Source organism: Heteronotia binoei, chromosome 20 (genome assembly GCF_032191835.1).
Source record: "Heteronotia binoei isolate CCM8104 ecotype False Entrance Well chromosome 20, APGP_CSIRO_Hbin_v1, whole genome shotgun sequence".
NCBI lineage: Eukaryota > Metazoa > Chordata > Lepidosauria > Squamata > Gekkonidae > Heteronotia > Heteronotia binoei.
In genome coordinates, this window is record NC_083242.1 from 37,304,925 (window position 1) to 37,311,529 (window position 6,605).

Here is a 6,605-nt window from a genome sequence, read left to right on the forward strand (position 1 = left end):
TGGGCCATTGGCCTGATCCAACATGGCTTCTCTTATATTCTAATGTCTGCAATAGTGACACTCTAAATTCTTGGTGCTTGGGGGGGGGGACAGTGAGAGTGCTTCTAGTGTCCTGGCCCCACTGATGGACCTCCTGATGGCACCTGGGTTTTTTGGCCACTGTGTGACACAGAGTGTTGGACTGGATGGGTCATTGGCCTGATCCAACATGGCTTCTCTGATGTTCTTATGTGACACAGAGTGTTGGAGTGGATGGGCCACTGGCCTGATCCAACATGGCTTCTCTTATGTTCTTATGTGACACAGAGTGTTGGACTGGATGGGCCATTGGCCTGATCCAACATGGCTTCTCTTATGTTCTTATGTGACACAGAGTGTTGGACTGGATGGGCCATTGGCCTGATCCAACATGGCTTCTCTTATGTTCTTATGTGACACAGAGTGTTGGACTGGAGGGGCCATTGGCCTGATCCAACATGGCTTCTCTTATGTTCTTATGTGACACAGAGTGTTGGAGTGGATAGGCCACTGGCCTGATCCAACATGGCTTCTCTTATGTTCTTATGTGACACAGAGTGTTGGACTGGATGGGCCATTGGCCTGATCCAACATGGCTTCTCTTATGTTCTTATGTGACACAGAGTGTTGGACTGGAGGGGCCATTGGCCTGATCCAACATGGCTTCTCTTATGTTCTTATGTGACACAGAGTGTTGGAGTGGATGGGCCACTGGCCTGATCCAACATGGCTTCTCTTGTGTTCTTATGTGACACAGAGTGTTGGACTGGATGGGCCACTGGCCTGATCCAACATGGCTTCTCTTATGTTCTTATGTGACACAGAGTGTTGGACTGGATGGGCCACTGGCCTGATCCAACATGGCTTCTCTTATGTTCTTCTGTGACACAGAGTGTTGGACTGGATGGGCCACTGGCCTGATCCAACATGGCTTCTCTTATGTTCTTCTGTGACACAGAGTGTTGGACTGGATGGGCCATTGGCCTGATCCAACATGGCTTCTCTTATGTTCTTATGTGACACAGAGTGTTGGACTGGAGGGGCCATTGGCCTGATCCAACATGGCTTCTCTTATGTTCTTATGTGACACAGAGTGTTGGAGTGGATGGGCCACTGGCCTGATCCAACATGGCTTCTCTTGTGTTCTTATGTGACACAGAGTGTTGGACTGGAGGGGCCACTGGCCTGATCCAACATGGCTTCTCTTATGTTCTTATGTGACACAGAGTGTTGGACTGGATGGGCCACTGGCCTGATCCAACATGGCTTCTCTTATGTTCTTCTGTGACACAGAGTGTTGGACTGGATGGGCCACTGGCCTGATCCAACATGGCTTCTCTTATGTTCTTATGTGACACAGAGTGTTGGACTGGATGGGCCATTGGCCTGATCCAACATGGCTTCTCTTATGTTCTTATGTCTGGGGCAGGGATGCTCTGTATTCTTGGTGCTTGGAGGGGGGGGGGCAACAGTGGGAGGCCTTCTAGTGTCCTGGCCTTATTTACATGCTCACACACTCAACAATTACACCTACGGAATTCCATTTCCCAAAGCCATAATACATATCTAGAGTGCATTAACATCACAGAAGTCCATATAGAAGACTCTATTCAGTTTCCAAGACTCTGGTCAATTTCCAGCGATGTTCCTCTTAGCTCTTGTCTTCGATAGGTGATAACACCCCTCCCAGGCTTAGACTGGACGTGTTTCAAGAGGTTCTCCCTTCTTCAAATCACCCTCATTAGATTTGGAACCACTGCTCAAAATAACAATTATGTTCCTTTTCCTGCACCAGAAAAGGCATTGTATATATGTAGTGTGTCAGACTGCAGTTATGGGCACAGTGGAAATCCCCATGGGAAGTACAATTTCACTTTTCCTGTTGCAGGGCAACATTTGGACTAGAGTTGCCAAGTCCAATTCAAGAAATATCTGGGGACTTTGGGGGTGGAGCCAGGAGACATTGGGGGTGGAGCCAGTAGCAAAGTTGTGACAAGCATAATTGTTATCCCCCCCACACACACACACTTTGGGGTGGAGCCAGGGGAGGACAGAGACCTCAGTGGGGTACAATGCCACAGAGTCCCCCCTCCAAAGCAGCCATTTTTTGCAGTTTGGAGATGAGCCGTAATTCCAGGAGATCCCCAGGTCCCACCTGGAGGCTGGCATTCTGAGCTCTTGGCAGCTGTAAGCTCTGGGGGTGGCCTGTGCTTTCCACCTCCTGCCAATGTGTGTTTATTCCTACACAAAAACTTTCAGTTTCTGCCGGGACTTGCCCTTAGAAACTGAAACTTGGACGTCAATATCCCAGCCTTGTTATCTGGACGGCTGCAAGGCTCTGGGGGAGCATTGAGGATTTTTTTTTTTAAACTGGTTGTGTTGGTAGAAAATCACATGACTTCCAAGCAGTCTTTTTAGGCTCTTTAAATAGCAACAGGAAATAGACTTTTCAGGTGCTCTCCTTTGCCACCTGCTAGACTGGGCAGCCGCCCCAGGCCAGAGACACCGAAAGAAAGACAGTTTCCCAAGCCAAGAATGCCTTTTGCGGAAGCAGATCAGTTTGGAGCTGAAGCAAAATAAGGAAATGCTTTTTAAAAATATAGATATTAAAAGCACTGGGCATGACTGTCAGCATTTCTCTTCTGCCTGTAAGCGTCCATCCGCCCCGACCCTTTCCTCCCTCTGCTGTGTGAGGTCCCTCAAGACTGTAAACTCAGGGAGGGCAGAGAGACATCTGTGCCCCCCGCTAGTGTTGCCAGCCTCCAGGCAGGGCCTGGAGCTCTCCCGCTTTTTAACTGATCCCCAGCTGGTAGAGATCAGCTCCCCTGGAGAAAATGGCGGCTTTGAAGGGTTTAACAAAGAGCGTTTTGATTTTGATAAATTGTTAATGAGTAAGGAGGATAAACTAATAAAAAAAAATTTATAATTATGTTATGCAATTGAAATTGGAGGATGAGACCGTTAAAGAAATAATGATAAAATCGTCACAAAATCTGCTTTAGAGTAATGGGCGCAATTATGGCAGATTAACTGTAAAATAACTAAGGCGGTAAATTTTAGAGAAAATCTATTTAAGATGTTTCACAGATGGCATATCACACCAGTTCAGCTAGCTAAGATGTGCCCAGGAGTATTGCCAAAGTGTTGGAAATGTGGTGAAAATATAGGCATGTTCTACCATTTGTGGCGGACATGCAGAAGGGCAAAAAAAAATATTGGGTTAAAGTTCATGAACTCCTTCCAGGAATGTTGAAAACGTTAATTCAGTTTAAGCCCGAAATTGTCTTATTAAGTCTGGTTAAAAAGACGTGGCAAAGGAAAATGTTCATTTAGTAATACACCTCACTGCCGCGAGAATGTTATACGCAAAATATTGGAGACAGGAGAAGACTCCAAACATGGGAGAATTAATAGAAAAGGTTTTACAAGCTGCAGAAGCAGATATACTTACGGCAATAGTTAATGGGAAATCAAAAAAATTGGCTACTCAAAGATGGGAGAAACTATATGATTGGATATAAAATAAAATTAAAGATGAGGAATGTAATACAAGTAATGGGTTAAAATATGAAAGAAATGATCAATAGAGGATAAATAAATGAAAATGAATGGTTGGATTGTAAAGGACATTAAGTAATATAGGAATTTATGAAATAACCACCTTTGTTCTCTGTTTTAATAATTTTGTGGAGTTTTTTTCTGATTATTTTTAAATGGATTATGAATTAGGACGTAAATATCAGGATGTACCTGCACAAAGGTGTAATGTATGAAGAATTTATAATCAATAAATTTTTTTTTTTCAGAAAAAAACCCAAACATTAAAATGAATCACTTCAAAAACATCATCCTAGCCACAAAAATGTCGATCAGATTCGAGAGCATTAGTCAGTACAACAACCACACAACATTGTGTGGGGTGGAAGCTTTCAACACAGCTTAAGCATCTTGATGGCCGATGACCTGCCTACCTTAGGGACCGCCTCTCTCCACATGTTCCCCAGAGAGCACTAAGATCTAGCTCCCAAAGTCTTTTAAGGATTCCTGGACCAAAGGAGGCCAAACTGAAAGCAACGAGGGAGCAGGCCTTCTCTGTAATGGCCCACCACTGGTGGAATCAACTACCGGAGGAAGTGCGAGCCCTGCGGGACTTTAATCAGTTCCGCAGGGCTTGCAAAACCACCCTCTTTCTGCAAGCTTATAAGGAACCCTGAAAACGACATCCAGCCATCGGAATATACCTATTGAATATAGCCCCTTAATTTATTGTAGTTTTAAATTTTATGTAACTGTTTTAATGTATTTATTAACTGTATTTTACAATTGTTTTATATAATATCATGGTATATACCATGTCCTGTTAGCCGCCCTGAGCCTGCTTCGGCGAGGAGGGCGGGATATAAATAAAATTTATTATTATTATTATTATTATTATTATTATTATTATTATTGCTGGTCGGGTGCTGGGTGGGTGCTGGAGGAGCGATGGCTTCATAGGTTGCCCGCTGGATCAAGTAAAAGCCTGGTGGAAGAGCTCCCCGTCTTACAAGCCCTGTGAACTTGGATAGGTCCCACAGAGCCCAGATCTCCTACGAGCTCATTCCACCAGGTAGGGGCCCAGACCCAAAAGTCCCTCGCCCTTGTCAAAGTCAGACGGGTGTCCTTAGGCCCAGGGATCACAAGAAGATGTTATGTAGCTGACCACAGTGCCGGGTGGGGGGTCATATGAGGGGAGGCGGTCCCAAAGATATGCAGGCCCCAGGCCATAAAGGGCCTTAAGGATAAGGACCAACACATGAATATTTCATGAAGTTATTTAGGCAACTCCCAGGGGACTGGGGTCTTGTGCTGCTCTGTTTAGCTTACAGAAAATAGGTTCCTGCGATGTAATTTGTATATCAATTAATGCGTTGTGTTTGGATTACTGAAGCTATAATCCTATTATGCAATTTTTGTATCATTTCATGTGTCATGTTAAGACAGGTTCTGTTCATGTTAAGACAGGTTCTGCTTCAGTTCTGTTTTTAGATTCCTGGTTGGTTGTACAACCTTAATCCTATTGTTCTGCTAACTGAATACACCACCCTGTCAATTGTATTGACTCATTTTTTGTGGTCTGCCTTGTGTTCAAGTGAGACAGGATGCTGTGTGAGATGGGATGCTGGACTAGATGGACCCTCTCCTGATGTTCTTATAAGGGAAAGGCCTCAGCCTTTCTGCCCAGTTGTTGGCCCTCCAGAGGAACTGGTTGGCCCCTGTGTGAGACAGGAGGCTGGACTGGATGGACCCTCCCTGGTCTGATCCAGCAGGACTCTTCTGATGCTCTTCTCAGGGGAAGGTCTCAGCCACTATGCCCTCTCCAAAGGAACTGCTTGGCCACTGTGTGAGACAGGAGGCCAGACTAGATGGACCCTCACTGGTCTGCTCCATCAGGGCTCTTCTGATGCTCTTCACAGGGGAAGGCCTCGGCCTCTCTGCCCTGTTGTTAGTAACTGGTTGGCCACATAGTAACTGGTTGGCCACCGTGTGAAACAGGATGCTGGACTAGATGGACCTTCACTGGTCTGATCCAGCAGGGCTCTTCTGATGTTCTTCTCAGGGGAAGGCCTTGGCTTCTCTGCCCTATTGTTGGCCCTCCAGAGGAACTGGCTGGCCACTGTGTGAGACAGGAGGCTGGACTAGATGGACCCTCACTGGTCGGATCCAGCAGGGCTCTTCTGACGTTCTTCTCAGGGGGCGGCTCAGCCTCTCTGCCCTGTTGTTGGCTCTCCAGAGGAACTGGCTGACCATTATGTGAGACAGGAGGCTGGACTAGATGGACCACCACTGGTCTGATCCAGCATGGCTTTCTGATGCTCTTCTGAAAGGAGGGCCTTGGCCTCTCTGCCCTGTTGTTGGCTCTCCAGAGGAACTGGCTGGCCACTGTATGAGACAGGAGGCTGGACTAGATGGACCCTCACTGGTCTGATCCAGCAGGGCTTTTCTGATGTTCATATGTTCAAGTGAGAAAGGTGGACTATAAACAACAACAACAACTTTATTTTTATATCCCACCCTCCCCCGCCAAAGGCAGGCTCAGGGCGGCTAATAACAACACTGTAATACTTGCCAAGGAACTGAGAGGTCAAATCAAATCAAAAACTTTCATTAGGAATTTCAGGAAAGTCCCCTTCTGGCTGTTTACATTCCACAATTACACCCCACCACCACCACCACCACCAAATATTTCTTCTGTGAATTCTTGTTGCTGCAGTGATTGCAGCAATGCCATCTGGGAGAACTTCCTCCTCTCCGAAAATAAAAAAAAGTCCCTGAATTTATCATTCTGAAATCACTTGCAGATAGCGGAGCATTCTGAGAATCTGGCGGATCAATTTTTCGCTGCTTCCGCCTTAAAAATATCTCTTTTTGGAAGTGTGTTTTAAATACTGATTAAATGAGGAAATGGCTTGCGTGACTCCCCGCCGCTGAATTGAAAAATGCCACAATTTTTTTTTTTGTCTCGCTTCATCTTTTTTACAGTGCTTATAGGCTGCGCTCTTGTCTCTGTTATTAACATGTAAACACAGTCCAGTTTGCAACTCAAA